A 16,807-nucleotide genomic window follows, 5' to 3' on the forward strand; every position below is an offset into this window, starting at 1 on the left:
TGAAACATCATAGACTGAAAGTGCAATGTATGTACAGTGCACGTCATACAGAGGTGCCATACAAAAGTATGGTGGAGATCTGGCACTATGGTCTCTCCAAAAAATTATAATTAAAGAAAGTCGTGCCCTGCCCCGTATCATTTATGTGTTCCACCAAGCAAACGCATGCACATGGGAAATTGGATGCAGATAACATATCTTGTAGTGTTGGTGAGCTGGAGTTGTGCTTGTGCAATTGAAATCTGTAGTGTTGTGAATATTTTTCCGGCTTGCCATACATAAAACACACATACGTAACTTTATGTTCTATGTCCTTTGATCATTATTACCTTCTCTCTTTTTGTCGACGAGTCGGGCTGTTTGGGAATGTAGCCCTATGTGGGTGGTAGATTCCATCCAAGGCTAAATACGGGCAAGAGACCGATAGCGAACAAGTACCGTGAGGGAAAGATGAAAAGGACTTTGAAAAGAGAGTTAAAAAGTGCTTGAAATTTCTGGGAGGGAAGCGAATGGAGGCCGCGGGTGCGCCTCGGTCGGATGTGGAACGGCGAGAGTTGGTCCGCCGCTCGACGCGAGGCGCTGGTCAGTGTGGGCTGGTGCGGCGGGACAAGAGCGGGCTTTCGTCGGCCCGCCGATGCCGTCGCGGCGGCCGAGGAACAAAGCGCACGCCACTCGTGGCGGGCTTTATGCACCTGTGCGCTCGAGAGGCTGGCGCTCTGGGATTTCTATCCGACCCATCTTGAAACACAGACTAAGGAGTCTAACATGTATGCGAGCCGGTGGGTGGCAAACCCACGGAGGCGCAAGTAACCTGACAGGTGGGATCCCCCTCGGGAGTACACGATCGACCGACCGTGATCTTTTGTGAAAGGTTTGAGTGGGAGCGTACCTGTTGGGACCCGAAAGATGGTGAACACTGCGTGAGCAAGGCGAAGCCAGAGGAAACTCTGGTGGAGGCTTGTAGCAATACTGACGTGAAAATCGTTCGTCATAATTGGGTATAGGGGCGAAAGACTAATCAAACCATCTAGTAGCTAGTTCCCTCCGAATCAGGATAGCTGGAGCTCTTCGCAGTTTTATCAGGTAAAGCGAATGATTAGAGAAATTGGAGGTGAAACACCCTCGACCTATTCTCAAACTTTAAATAGGTAAGCGGTCGGGGTTGCTCTGTTGAACCCCAGTGCGGAATGCGAGCTCTAAGTGGGCCATTTTTCGTAAGCATAACTGGCGATGCGGGATGAACCGAACGTCGGGTTACGGTGCCGAACTACGCGCTAACCTAGATCCCACAAAGGGTGTTGATTGATTAAGACAGCAAGACGGTGGTCATGGAAGTTGAAATCCGCAAAGGAGTGTGTAACAACTCACCTGCGGAATCAACTAGCCCCGAAAATGGATGGCGCTGAAGTGCGCGACCTATACCCGGCCATCGAGGCGATTGCGAGGCCCCGATGAGTAGGAGGGCGTGGGGGTCGTGGCGCAGCTCCGGGCATGAGCCCGAGTGAAACGTCCCCCTGTGCAGATCTTGGTGGTAGTAGCAAATATTCAAATGAGAACTTTGAAGACCGAAGTAGAGAAAGGTTCCATGTTAACAGCAATTGGACATGGGTTAGTCGATCCTAAGAGATGGGTCAGTCCTGTGTCAAGGGTGCAATGCGTGCCGTTCATGGAAAGGGAATCACGTTAATATTCTCGAACCAGGACGTGGCGGTGGACGGCAACGTGACCAAATTCAGAGATGTCAGTGGGGCCCCTGGGAAGAGTTCTCTTTTCTTTTTAACAACCTGCCCACCCTGAAATCGGATCACTTGGAGATAGGGTCCAGCGGGGCTGGTAAAGCACCGCACATCTCACGGTGTCCGGTGCACCCCCAGCGGCCTGTGAAAATCTAGAGGAGCGAATGCCGATCACGCCCGGTCGTACTCATAACCGCATCACGTCTCCAAGGTGAAGAGTCTCTGGTCGATAGAGCAATGTAGGTAAGGGAAGTCGGCAAAACGGATCCGTAACTTCGGGAAAAAGATTGGCTCTCAGGGCTGGGTCTAGGGGTTTGCGGTCCGACACCAGAGGCTATCGGGGGTCTGCCCGAGCTGCCCCAGCGGCGAGGGCAAACCTTCGCGTGCCCACTGGCCGACGGTCATAGAACGTTGCCCCCTGTGTTCTCTGACGACTGCGAGCCCCGACTACAGAATATGATAAGGAAACCCTTTTCCTTTCCTAGGAAAAAGAAGCAACAATCATCTAGTCTAGGGTCAAGTTCTAGTTCCTCTGAAGAATTGGAAGAATGGAGAAATAAGTATACTCCGCTCAAACTTGATTTGTCCCGCAAAGAGCAGCAGAGATTTCAACCCTTACCTCTGTTTAGAGATATGGTTGAAGATGCCCCTGTGATTTCCCTAAGGGAAGATTGGCGCAGGATGATGAATCATACAAGAGAATATCCTACAGCTCATCAAAGAAGAGAAGCTACTTTCTACTCGTTTCTTTCCCCACAAAGAAACAAGTAGATATCAAGGAAAATATCCTCAGAATCCATCAACAGTGCAACTTGATGCAGATATACCTGAAGCCTTTACCGCTCGAGATCAGTCTCTAACTGAAGCTTGTGAGTATATTTAGATTTGTAGCAAGAATGATCAAGCTATTCTCCAAGCTATACAGGCGGTACATGCTAAATGTGATCAACTACAAAATCAGATTCGTTCTGTTGAAAGCCAATTAGCTACTCTAGAAACAAAGATTGATCATGTTTATGAAGTAGATAACCATCTGTCTGATGTAGTTGCTATGACCGATATTGCTTATGAAGCCCCTATCGATTGGATTCCTAATCCGCCCATAAATAGCTGTAGTATCATCAATTTCGATCCCAAGTACAATAGAGCCTTCTACTCTGAAGCTTGGATCAAATTCCTAGCTGAGCAATCTTTCAGACTTGATGCTTTATGGGATTCAGGGTCTGTTGTTTCCTACATCAACCAAGCTCTGGTTCCTCAACATTTGGTAACCAAGATTTCTCATGGTATTACTGTTTCCTATGCCAACAACACTCGTGGGTGCATTTCTACCATTGTCATGTGTAAAATGGCTTTGGGCCATGCTAAGATGTAGGTCACTCTCTATCTTCATCCTCATCCTAACACGGACCTTACTCTTGGTGCTGACATCATATCTCAGCTCACACCCTACATGGTAAATCTTGATTTTTCTATCAGTTTTTGCCTTGAAGAAAAACCCTATACAATGCTTACTAAAGCTCGGGGAGCTCTTTTGCTGGGGGGGGGGGGGGGGGGGGGAGTAATTCCAATACTCCCTAATCCTCACAGAAATGAACGTTTTTTGGCATGGTTTGAGGACGAAAAACTAAAACATCAGGTTGAGCTTCAATCACTTACTAATCAGTTGGCTAAGCAAACTAGTGAAAAGCCCTTATCCTTCTGGGAGAAAGAAGAATATTGGGTCTCACTGCCTGGTACCCACAACCCGCAGAATTAAAGGCGACTCATCCAGGAATGTCTCTAGAAGACACAAAGCTATGCAAGGACGAAATTGATCAGCTCTTGCAAACTAGTTTGATAGTTCCCTCTAACTTCTTTTACTTGTCAAGCGTTTTATGTAAATAATCATTTAGAGCAAAAGAGAGGGAAGAAAAGGCTAGTCATAAATTATAAACCAATTAATGACTGGCTAGAGGCCAAACGTTTTCCTTTACCACTAAAGGATGATCTGATCCGCAGAATCAAGGATAGTCAGGTATTTTCCAAATTTAATTTAAAGAGTGGATTTTGGCAATTTAAGATCAGAACTTCTGATCGATACAAAGCTAGTTTTGTTGTTCCCCAAGGAATGTTTGAATGGACAGTTTTACCCATGGGACTAAAGCCTGCTCCCTCACTCTATCAAGAAATAATTGAGGTTCTTTTCTGAGATTTCAGAGAATTCTTACTACTGTATATTGATGATATCCTGGTCTACTCTAAAGATTTTGAAAGTCATATTAAACATCTTAAGCGGTTTGTTCAAAAGCTTCAAAATACTGGGATAGTTCTTAATCTCAAGAAAATGGAGCTTTGTCAACCTTAGACTACTTTTTTGGGGGTGGAGATCTTCTCTGGATGTATCAAAACGTAGGAGAATGTTTTAAAGAAGTTATTAGAGTTTCCAAATCAACTGCAAGATCGTAAACAGGTTCAATCATTTGTAGGATGTCTGCAATGGATCGCGCCACAATACCCGCACTTGGCAAATCATCTGCTATCCTTCAAGCAGCTGGAACGTAGCAAGGAGTTCTTTTGGTTTGAAAATTTGTCTATGGATGTGCACACAATCAAGGATATTTGCCAGAAATTACCTCCTTTGAAAATCCCTACGCACAATCCTATTATTGTATATTCAGATGCATCTGAAGATGCATGGGGAGGAATACTATGTGAACACGTGAATGATACGCCTATCATTTGTAGATGTACTTCCAAAAGATTCAAAGATGCTAAGCAACGATATCATTCAATCCAAAGAGAACTGCTAGCTGGAGTGAATGTTGTGCTATCATTTCAATTATTTTTATTAGGAGGGCCATTCACCGTACGAAGTGATTTAAAACATTTTGATAAATTCCTTCAAGAAAAGAATGCAGGAAATGCTCGCATCTACAGATGGGCTTACAAGCTAAGTCATTGTGATGTGACTTATGAATATGTACCTGGGTGCAAAAATAATATTGCAGATTTGTTATCACGTGTCAAAGCTACCTAAGCCATGACATCACATTACACTCTGGAGTCACATTCCACTTTCTGAGAAAATGGATTCAATAACAGCTGTAACGCAAAAGATACTGTACCTTTTGTATATATACCTACACTCATCCTAAATATCAACACCTGTAAAGATATGTTTACTCTACAATCACTAAAGCAACTGGCATGTGCTAGATACCCTGTAAAGTGACAAGCGCACTTACCACGCACTATCTCTCAAGAAAATTGCATGTGCTAGAAACCTTGTAAAGTGACACCTGCACCTACCTACACCTACCACGCCTTTGCGTATGTTTGAAGCCATTCACTCTCCTCTACTATAAAAGAGAGAGAACTCAAAGAAGGAAGCACCTTTCATCCAGAGCGCATAAGGTTCTCACATATAGACTCCTCACGAGTCTAGTAGCTTATCGCTTCACAGTTTGTAATCTTCCGCCATATCTCTACCAAGCTTGTAACTACTTGTTTTATTTCTTTCTATGATAAATCAACTATTGGTTCTTCTATCTCGTATACTGCTCTCAAGTCTTGTCTATTTGTTTACTCCTCGTATACTGCTCTCAAGTCTTGTCAATCCTACGGAAATCCTGTTCTAAATTGGTATCAGAGCCAAGTATTAGATGGTTTTGAATGCTTTATGATAGCCAGTGGTAACTATTGAAGCTAATTAACGAGTATCCTCATATTAGTGAAATTGAAAGCCCATAGTTGTTTAAGTCACCGTCGCTAGGCTTGGTGCCTCTCAGACACAGACACTGTTAGCTCCTTATATCTTCCAATCAAGTTCATTACCAGGTGTGCCGCACCTTCGTACTCTAATCAAGCTCAACCACCACAACTATGTACAGCTCTAACCTCTATCATTATGGCTATGATCATCTCTTTCTTTAAGAAGTTGCTTTCTGATCATATCGAATTTGAAAAATCTAATCCCTCTGGAATGTGGAGCTTACCAAAGGTATCTTCTGCTCAAATCTATAAACATCATAAGGCTTTTTCCCTCTCTGCTAGTACCATGTATCATGAAACCCATGGAAAGCTTACTGTAAGAGACAGTGAGACAAATAACCATATTATCCATCTCTTTGAAGAGCTTTCTGATTTCAGGCAAAAGGCCTTGAAGAAAGGTCATCATTTTATGCATATAGGATATATAGCTATAGGCATAATCCCTTTGTTCCGAAAAGGTTTGAATGTCTCATGCATTGGAGCTCTATTGGACACTAGACATAAGAGAGGATGGATATAAAGAGAAAGGGATACATTTATAATGACATAAGAATATATATACACACCCACACACATATATATATATATCATGTGTGTGTGTGTCTATGTATATCTTACGTGTGTGGGTATGCATGTATGTGTGTATCGTGCTAGAAGGTGAATACATGGACAAATATGTAGATACATAAGTAAATAGTGGATAGATAAAAATAAAAGTGATACATATAAGCTATAATGATAAATTTATAGATAGGTCAATATATATGTTTGCTAACATGTAATATATTCAGAAATAGACCATCCACATTCACACATACGTGCATACCTACACACATAAGATGCACACATCCCATGCACATAATTAATGCTCATCAGTCATCTTTGGAATAGATGGTGTGCCATTAGGTTTGGAAGATGTGCTAGTATAGGATTTTTGGGCGTGTGTTGTAATTTGGGTACCATACTGCCTTATCATTTGAAAAGAACTGCTGATTGTTACCCATTGGTCATCATATGATCTACTATGCATGAATTCCTAAAGAGAGTGGGTGTCTCAACATTATGCTCTTACTGAACTAGAGTTGGTTGATGATAGAATGGCTTGCGTGTTCATATCTTTGCTAGGATAGGAGAGGTCAATTTACCCCTGAAGTGGTAGATATGAGCAATATGAGAAGTGATGGGGGTAGTGAGCATCAACTGTGTTGGCTATTTGAAGTGTTTTTGCCTTCATGGTTTGATCTTTGATTTGCTATCCCTAGCCAATCCACTGGGGCAATAATATTCACAAGTAGTCTAAGGTTAGAATGTGTATTGCTTGAACAACAAATATCTAATTAATTTTTGTATTGCCAGGTTTGGGAAAGGTACGATTGTTTATCTTCATATGTAGAGGTAGAGGGCAAAATCTTGGTGTTTTATTTACAGGTGTCTTGCAGGCAAATGACCTTTTGTTGGGATCGGCCAACTTAAACATATTTGGAGGGTTAAGTGTGTGTGCCAAGGTGAAACCTTGTTCATATTCATGTGTTGATGTATTTTCTAAAAATGATAAATTAAATCAAAGACAACCAGAACAGAGCTTTGTGTAAGTTAAGTAAGCAGTTAAAAAAGTACACTTAATAGTGTTTTAGAACAAGAAACTTGAGTAGCACGTCTCTAGTCCACTACATGTTGGTAGATCTATAGGTCTTTTTGGGTTGTCTCTTCTCCTTGGTTTGCACATGAATCCATCCACATTCGCATCCAACCACCGCATAATGCGTTTATTTTGATTTTTCCAAAAATCATGGCTGAGACCGTACCCCTTCCCATCCCTGCCTCCTTAGAGGGGTTTCTTAAGAGGCAATCTTGAAGCCCACACTTGTTCCGAATGCTGTGACCAAGGTACTTCGAAGTGACATTCAGTGTCCATAGGCTTTTGAGGATCACATTATCAAGGGTCCGGGAGATACACAAGTTCTAGTGACTGATAGGTTTAGAGGTGTGTATCATCTATCGTATGAGGACATTTTGAATGGGATTTATGATACGGGCCTTGCTATTTTAGACCAATGTATTCCCTTTGGTAACTCTTTATTGGAGACACTTCATATTTTCCCTGAGTTTACGGATGACATCCATCATGACTTAAAATAAGCGATGGGGTTTGGACACCTCGACTCCAAGGTAGGAGTCCTTTATACCGACAAAAGCTTCACATGTAGACCTCATGTGTACAATGGGGTGGATGCTGCTAATAGAGGGGAGGAAGACAATCTACTTCAGGGATCAAAATGACCCAAAAATTATGGATGCTTGCAAGCATGTATGAAAAAGGGTGGGAGTGTTCTCCCTCAAGCACAATATCACTTCATGGTTGAGGCAGGATCGCTTGTATTGCCTTCTCTACCTGTAGTCTTACTGGGACAACTCTCTGTTCGCGTCAATTTTTCTCATGGGGCCGTATGGAATCAATTTTAGTCATCTCCAGCTTTCTCGCCATTCATTTTTCAAGCTTTCTCTCAATCTTTAAAGTGCCCCAATTGGAGTTGTGCTCATCAGGTTACGATTAGTTCTCTACAGGGTTATGGCTATGGCAGCCTAGTGGCAAATTGTGTGTAGACAGATTCGGAGGGCATGTATCTATGAATTGTCGAACTGATGTTGAAGTTGTGGGTTTGTGATGTTTGATGTGAAAGGAGAGACTCTTGTCTTCATATGCATTGGTCCGCGTGTGCTGTAAATCCATGCTTTGGCAGGGTTTTGCTCCTATGTGACATAGTCTCTTGGGTGGGCGACAGCTAGTAAATTCCCAAGGGTCTACTCCTATTGGACTTGTGGTGTTTCAAAAGGATTTTGCGAAGCTTTTGGTGTCTTGTAGTTCTCTTTCAACGCTCTTGGGTGACATCACTATAGAGGTGTTTCAGTTTGCTTATTTCCCAACAGTGTTTTGGTGCCCCCACCGTGGAATCGCTTCAAGTTACCTTCAGTTTATAGGTTTTGAAGACATGGCATTTAATTTTCCGGGGTTTAGTGGGAAATCAAATGAAAGTTCCAAAGCTTTCGTTGAGAGAATGGAGTTTTCTTGCCTTCTTGCTGACAAGCAAGACCCAACGTTGGTGCTACGAATCTTCTACTTCTGTTTGAAGGGAGATGCTAGGGAATGGTTGGAAGGCTACGAAAAGGATCTACAATCAGCCCAAACTCCTCAAGTTATGACTTATGAAATGGTAAGGCATGCTTTTCTTACACACTTTCAACAGGTAGAAGACCCACAAAAGGTATGGTAGTCTATTCAAGGCTTAGTACAAGATGAAGGCCAAACCATAGAAGACTTTGTCAAGACATTCAATGCGTTATGGGCAAAGTGGTGTACATCTTTGGGGGCTGAAATTCCTCCAGCCATGTTGAAGAAGGACAGGTTTCTTGCAAGCTTGAGGAGTAACCTACGCTTGAAGGTAGAGCTTAAGTAGCCAAGGACCTTGAGGAGGCAGTTGAAATTGCAAAGAATAAAGAGTGGAAAGCAGAGCTTCTTCATCAACTTGGAATCAATGTCGAGCCAAAGCTTGAAGTGAAAGCGGTAGAGCAACCAAGGGTCCTCATCAAGGAGCCAGGTTATGATCAACAAGCTTCTCATGATGTGAATGCCTTTCGCACGGAGATGCAAGAGGTTGTAGGTCTTATGAAGAATCTTAATGTGCATATGATGGGAGGTGGAAGAGGTCAAAGTTATGGATATGGACGTGGTTATGGAAGCAATGAGGGTTATACAGGTGGTAGAGGAAGAGGCATGGCTGGAAGAGGGGATATGTTTCAATGCTAGAATTGTGGTGAATGGGGTCATAAAAGCCCTCAATGTGATAAGCCAAAGAGAATGGGTGGCGACATGTTTCCTCTTCCTCCACAAATTCCTTCTCGAGCTCAAGATTATGGTATTGAGATTAAAGGGGAAGCAGGACCAAGTGGATTGGCAGCAGAAGAGAACGGCAAAACAAAAGTGGTAAGCATAATCTGTTTGGAGAAGAAAGAGGATGATTTGGGAGCTATGGTCATGCCTTTAGGTAAGAGGGTTACAATAGATCATGACATGAGTGATGCAAGTCCCAGCCATAAAAGAGGGAAACAGGTTGAAACAGGTACAGGTAAAGAGAAGAAGAAGAGAAAGCCCAGGAAACATTACAATGCATCCGACTTTCCTTTGGGAGAAGGGCAACCAAATTATAGTTTAAGGGCTGATTTGGTGGGTAGAAAGGCTGATGTTACCTTTGGGCAACTCATGGAGATGTGTCGCAAGTTAAACAGGCAATGGAAGCACGTAGTCAATCCCATGAAGAAGGAGCCTGCAAGGGGGTCACTGAGAGTCTTGTCCTTGAATGAGTTACCTAACATATGTCCTACTATGGATGCATGACATAAGAGGAAGTTCATTGGAGAGGCTTATATTGATGGAGGTGCACAGGTATGTGTTATTACTCAAGCTTGTGTATCAAAGTTGGGACTCAACATGGTGAAAAATTCAGGTTTTCGCATAAAGCTTGCCAACCAATCAAGGGTGAGGTGCTTGGGAGTTGTAAAGTACTTGGAGGTGGATGTATTTGATGTTAAAGTGCTGGTCAATTGCCATGTTATGCCCGCGGGTATTGGTGCTTTCCCTCTCATCCTTGGAAGACCATGGTTACAGGCAACCAAAGCTATACAGGATTGGGGACATGGTACCATCACTCTCTACAATAGAAGGGGTGATAAGAAGAGGTTTGACATGGCTAGCAAGCAATATTTGGATGCTGATTTTGATGAGAAAAGTGATGAAGAAGATTACTCAAGTGAAGAAGAAGACAATGGGGATGAGGGCAATGAAGTGGAAGATAGCAGCGATAGTGATCTAGATGTTTCCTCCTTGTTTCTTGAAGAAGAGCATGATGAGAAACAAAGATTTCTTGGACTTATGAAGAATGAGGATATCTCTGGTCCTTATGAGCAAATTGAAGAGCTGATGCAACCCAAAGTTCAACCTAATGTCAAACAGGAGCTGATACAAGGTATGTTGTCTTCCGACTTGACTAGTCATGAGAAGGGTGAGTACCTACATATGATACAACAATTTCCCCATTTTTTCATCACTTCTTATGAGGAAATTAGAGACTTTAAGGGAGAGGAAATCCACATTCCAATCAAGGAAGGAGCTCAGCCGGTACGTCAAAAGCTAAGGAGAATGGGATAGGTACAACTTAATGCTTTAAAGGAAGAGGTAGACAAGCTTCTTGAAGCAGGTTTCATATGTCCTGTGAGCACTGCAGAATGGGTGAGTCCTGTTGTGGTCACACCCAAGAAGGATGGAAAGTGGAGGATATGTGTTTATTTTAAGCCTCTAAACGCAGCCATGAAGAGGAATCCATACCCTCTTCCTTCATAGATGACATACTTAATTCTATTGCAGGGCATGAGAGGTATAGCGTATGTGATGGATTCTCTGGATATTTTTAGCTCACCTTGGCTTTGGAAGATCGAAACAAGACCACATTTATCACGCCATGGGGATGCTTTTGTTATTGTGTACTTCCTTTTGGTCTTATGAATGGCTGTGCGTGGTATCAAAAGCGCATCAACAAGGTGCTCTCTCCCTTTCTTGGCAAGTTTGTGAAGGATCTTATTGATGAATTTTGTGTTTATAGCTCTATAAAGGATCATTGTACAAATCTTGGGATGGCATTGAAGCAATATGATGAAAGTGGAGGTCAACTCAACCCAAAGAAATGTCATCTTTCTCAACCAAGAGTGAAGTTTTTGGGGCATATGATCTCAGAGAATGGGATTGAAGCGGATCCTGACAAAGTGAAGGCTTTGGTGCTCCTCCCATCACCTAAAGATACAAAGCAACTTTCTACTTTTATTCAAAAGGTGAAGTATATGGCAAGGTTCATTCCTTTGTCCTCTCAACTTCTTTATCCTCTAAAACAAGTAGAAAGGTTGGATCCTCTACAATGGACAAATGAATGTGAAGAGGCTTTTCAAGGTTTCTTGGTTCTCTTCCTGCTATGCAAGCTCCTAATTGGGATAAGGAGTTTTATGTGAATCCATCAGTAGGTGAGGATGCTATTGGAGCTATGCTTCTGCAACGAGGTAACAATTCCCACTACATGAAGCCTATCTATTGTGCTAGCAGAGGTGGAGAGAGGCTATACTGAGGTGGAGCTCATTATGGTGAGTGTGATTTATGCATGTAGAAGGTTTAGGCACTACCTTCTCCCTAAACCATTCACATTCCTCACTAGCTACACTCTTCTACCTCAATTGGTGAATAGCCCTACTTTGTCAAAGAGGCTCATGAAGTGGATTGTGGAGCTACAGGAATTCCAATTCTCTTTTCTTGTTAAGGAGAGTACAAGGGCTACATTGGCTGATTTGCTTACCTATAAGGAAAGCCCTCTTCTTCTTAAGGAGGATGCAGTGAAGAAGCAACACATGGAAGCTCCTGACATAGACAATGCCTATCTATTGTTTTTTGATGGCTCTTACAGGAAAGCGCATGGTGAATCTTCAGGAGGTGTGGTAGTTTATGATCCTCAAGGTGCTTTGGTAACTAAAAGGAGTTTGAAGCTTACATCACAAAGCAACAATGAAGCTGAGTATGCTACTTTGGAGAAAGGTCTCAACCTTTGCCTTGAGCTTGGCATCCGTCGTGTGAGGGTAAGAGGTGATGCTCTTTTGGTGGTGAAGCAAGTACTTGGGGTGTGGCAAAGTAATAATCCAAGTCTGAAAAATATGTTTTTTCAAGTGAAGAATCTGCTTAAGCATTTTGAATCTTGGAGTTTAAGGCACGTGGACAGGTCTCAAAATGAAGAAGCACATGGTGCAGCGCAAGCTTCAATTGGGCAACTGTATGTGATAAGGACTGATTCTCCTCTTTATTTGGGAAGGGAATCTTTAGAGAGGGAGGAAGAGTTTCTACAAACAGGTATGCTTCCATCAGAGTTGGAAAAGCCAAAAAAGTACGCCTTCCTACGTCGTGCCAAAAGGTATGTGCTACTTGGTGATGCCTTGTATATGAAGGGGGCTGATCTTGTGATGAGAAAAGTGCCTTGGAAAGAGGAAATTTACAAAATTTTAGAGGAGAATCATGAGGGTTCTTGTGGTGGTCACTTTGCTGCAAAGATCACTTTGCATAAAGTCTTGCAGGAGGGTTATGTGTGGCCAAGTGTTCAACGTGATTTTCATCATTGGTGCAAGTCTTGTAAAGAGTGTCAAAGCATGGCAAATAGGGTTCTAAAATCAGAAATTAGAGGCACCATTGTGTCTTATGATGTGTTTGAGAAGTGGGGTATTGATGCAATAGGTCCTCTACCTATGATAGCTAGAGGCAAATGTTACATACTTACTGCTGTTGACTATCTATCCACGTGGGCCGAAGCCAAAGCTGTTAAGCACATCACGAGTAAAGCTGTTTCCTTATTCATATATGAAGATATTTTCTGCAAATTTGGCATGCCATTGGAGTTGATTTTTGACAAGGGTCCAGGTTTCAGGGGAGAGTTGGTGGATTATCTATGTGAAAAGCTTCATGTGCATCGCAGGTTTACTACTCCATATTATCCCCAATGCAATGGCATGAATGAAAGGTTTAATGGAGAGCTCGTAAGGATGCTTACAAAGATGACAAGAAACAATGTGAATACTTGGGATTTAGAGCTACCTTGTGCTCTATGGGCTTATAGGACTGCCATCAAATCAGGTACTGGTTTTTCTCCCTTCCATCTAGTTTTTGGCAAAGAGGCTTTACTTCCTATTGAGGTGGAGATACCATCCTTGAAGATGATGCTAAAGCTTGAAGAAGAGCCCAAGGATGCATTCAAGGAAAGAATTTTATATTTGCAATGTGTACAATTGGATAGGGTGTTAGCTTTTGAGCATTATGAGCAGGTCTTGAAGAAGAATCAAGCAAAGGCAAATGAGAAGGTAAAGAACAAGGACATCAAGAAGGGTGACAAGGTGCTTCGTTACAATAGTAAGCTTGATAGCACTTTTCAAAATAAATTTCAAATCAAGTGGCAAGTTCCTTTCTTGGTCTTAAACAGGTTTTCGAATGGCACATATCAGCTTGCTGACTTGGATGGTACCCCGCATAAAGCACGTGTGAATGGCTACAGGTTGAAGAAGTATATTGCAAGGTTGATGACTGTGATTGAGGATGTGCCTTCTTTTGAATAATTTGTTGATCATGTGTTTACTGATGAAGATGAGCTGAAGACTCCCTCATGTGGTTTACAGGATCTCTTTTGTGCTGCTGATCATGAATGATGTAGCAGGTTGGGGTGTGGAAAACTATGTTGGGCGCATTTCTGACACCCCGTTTTTTGTAAATTTGTACATACGAACATGACGCCCGATGTCAAAAGGGCATGTGGGCTTTCTTTTTGTGGGTTTTTTAGCTTGATTTAGCAAGCACATGTACATGCATTGCAAGTCGCTAGTCTAGTGACAGCTGTCGGGCTACTGTAAGTGGCCGTGAGTGAGTTTTTTGAAGTGAGCCTTGTATATAACTTAAACTCATGTACAAACTAGAAAAGTTCAGCCAAAGATCAGAAATTTTCAGGTTTTAGCTCGTTCTGTCTCCTTGGTGCTCTTGGATGCAATTTTTTGCCCCGACTAGCCTTCTCTAAGTGTAGTCGTGCTGGGACAGCTCTCTGTTCGCGTCAATTTTTCTCATGGGGGCGTATGGAATCAATTTTAGTCATCTTCAGATTTCTCGACATTCATTTTTCAAGCTTTATCTCAAGCTTTAAAGTGCCCCAATTGGACTTGTTCTCATCAGGTTACGACTAGTTCTCTGTAGGGTTATGGCTATGGCAGCCTAGTGGAAAATTGTGTGTAGACAGATTCGGAGGGCATGTATCTATGAATTGTGGAATTGATGTTGAATTTGTGGGTTTGTGATGTTTGATGTGAAAGGAGAGGCTCTTGTCTTCATATGCATTGGTCGGCATGTGCTGTAAATCCATGCTTTGGCAGGGTTTTGCTCCTATGTGACATAGTCTATTGGGTGGGCGACGGCTAGTAAATTCCCAAGGGTCTACTCCTATTGGACTTGTGGTGTTTCAAAAGGATTTTGCAAAGATTTTGGTGTCTTGTAGTTCTTTTTCAACGCTCTTGGGTGACATCACTATAGAGGTGTTCCAGTTTGTTTGTTTCCCAACAACGTCACCCCTCATTGGCGTGTAGTTAGTGGAAGAGCGCATGCACCAGGAATCCATTAGAGAGGGAGGGAGTGTACATGCGAAGAAACTTTCGAAAGAATGAGGAGTGAGATACTTGGTTTGGCACACATTGCACTATATGAGAGATGCTCCTACTCCATTTTAAGGGCATCTCTCAAAGTCCTTAACCTTCACGCGATGTTTGGATGGAGCAATGCAAGTGTCGACGCACTTTTGATGTATGTATATAGATTGTGAAGGATGCTTGTGGAATGCATAAATTAGCTTTTAATGTACTTTCTTCTTGTGATAGGTTGCTAGGAAAGATGCTTCCAGCTGTGGCAATCACATGCCAGAGAGTAGACAAAAAGCACGCAAAGTGGTGATAGGATTAGGGATGGATTATGATCGCATTTATGCTTGCGTAAACGATTGTGTGCTCTTTCTTAATGAGCATGCCGATTGTGACACATGTCCAACGTGCGGGGAGCCTAGGTTCAAAGAAGGAATGCAGAGAAATATAATTCCACGTAAAGTTTCGACGCATTTTCCACTTATCCCTTGCATCCAGCACATGTTTAGATCGAAGGGTACGAGCGAGCTTTTGAGTTGGCATGCAAAAAATCGCTCCACATATGGTATTATGAGAGTGCCAGCTGACTCAACCGCATGGAAGCACATAGAGGACACATGGCCAGAGTTCATGGATGAGCCTCATCACTTGAGGATTGGGTTAGCTAGTGATGGAGTGAATTCATTTGGGCATCGCTCTACTTCGTGGAGCACTTGGCCGGTGGTGGTTGTGAACTACAGTATTCCTCCTTGGGAGGTGAAAAAAAGGGAAACATTTTACTATCACTTCTCATTCCAGGAAAGCACAAGGTAAAAAACATGGATGTATATTTGCAGCCTCTTATTGAAGATTTTCAAGATCTATGGAGAGGCATAGATTTCATTGACATTTCACGGCCACCACGAGACCGCAAAGCTGTCATCAAGTGCATCCTCATGTGGACCATGCATGATTACCCAGGATTTGGAGAGGTGTATGGTAAGTATGCACATGTTAAGTGTACTCTTTGATTTAGGTTTATCATCTCATGTGTAACGTTTGTTTACCTCTGTCAACATCTGGACATAGTGTGTGTCCAATTTGTGGCCTTCCCTTGTGAGAGAGAGACCTCCTCTTCTTAGGAAGGTGATATATCCCAACAACCATCGCTTCCTGACTCCTTCACATTGTAGTTGTGCTCCCCCTATCAATGGAGTGAAGCCATTCCATTGGACCATGGCTGATTGGGCGAAGCATTGGGAGGAGCATCACCGTACCTCACCCCCTCCCAATGGGCTGCCAAGGGGTATGTCGAGGTACTCTATCTTCTTGTTGCTCCCCTATTGGGCTTCGTTGAAAATTCAGCACTTTTTGGACCCTATGCATGTGTTAAATAATGTTGGGATCACATAACTCGCAAGAAGGATTCATTGGGTGCCAGGGAAGATTTAGAAGCCATGAGACGTCTCCCCCCTTCAGCCACGCCCCGCATGGGGGAACGGTGAAAGATGATTCTCCCAAAAGCACCGTGGATACTGTCAAAGGCAAACCAAGAGCGGACAAAGCAAGTTATGGTATCTATCGGAACTCCAACGGGATATATGCGGTCACTCAAAGGTGCACCAAAAAGGGTGGCTCCACTCAATTGTATGGATTGAAATCCCATGATTGGCATAAAATTATTCAGGTAAGAGTAGAACAGTTTGTGGTGTCTATGTGTCCTTATATATAAGTTGACATTCACTAAGATGTTTTATTGTTTGTAGTTTGTACTTCCCATAACTATTAGTGGCTATGGAGACACTAAGGTGAAGGCTGCAATATTGAAAGTGGGTGAGATTGTGAGGTAATTGTTTTTTTTTTCAAGTACTATATCATGTTCTACCATGTAAAATGGAATTTCTTTTCATGGACTATATTATTTGTGCCTTGTAGATTTGTGAGCTCCAAGGAGATAGAAGTGGAAGCCATACCAGTAGCCCATCAGCTAGTGAGGCGGTCCGGGGCGGGCAACAAGAAGAGCGGCCTCTAAACACCCATCAAGGCTCCCGTGCTACTCAATTGGGGCTCGGGCAAGCATAATTAGAGACAAC

General features: G+C 42.8%; 1 pseudogene; it reads left to right on the forward strand.

Annotated features, from left to right (window-relative positions):
• Positions 1-257: 257 nt before the first annotated feature.
• Positions 258-1,964, forward strand: LOC147450552 (25S ribosomal RNA; annotated as a pseudogene).
• Positions 1,965-16,807: the final 14,843 nt, after the last annotated feature.

The sequence above is a fragment of the Adiantum capillus-veneris genome, chromosome 9, assembly GCF_014529385.1.
Source record: "Adiantum capillus-veneris isolate H3 chromosome 9, ASM1452938v2, whole genome shotgun sequence".
Classification (NCBI taxonomy): Eukaryota; Viridiplantae; Streptophyta; class Polypodiopsida; order Polypodiales; family Pteridaceae; genus Adiantum; species Adiantum capillus-veneris.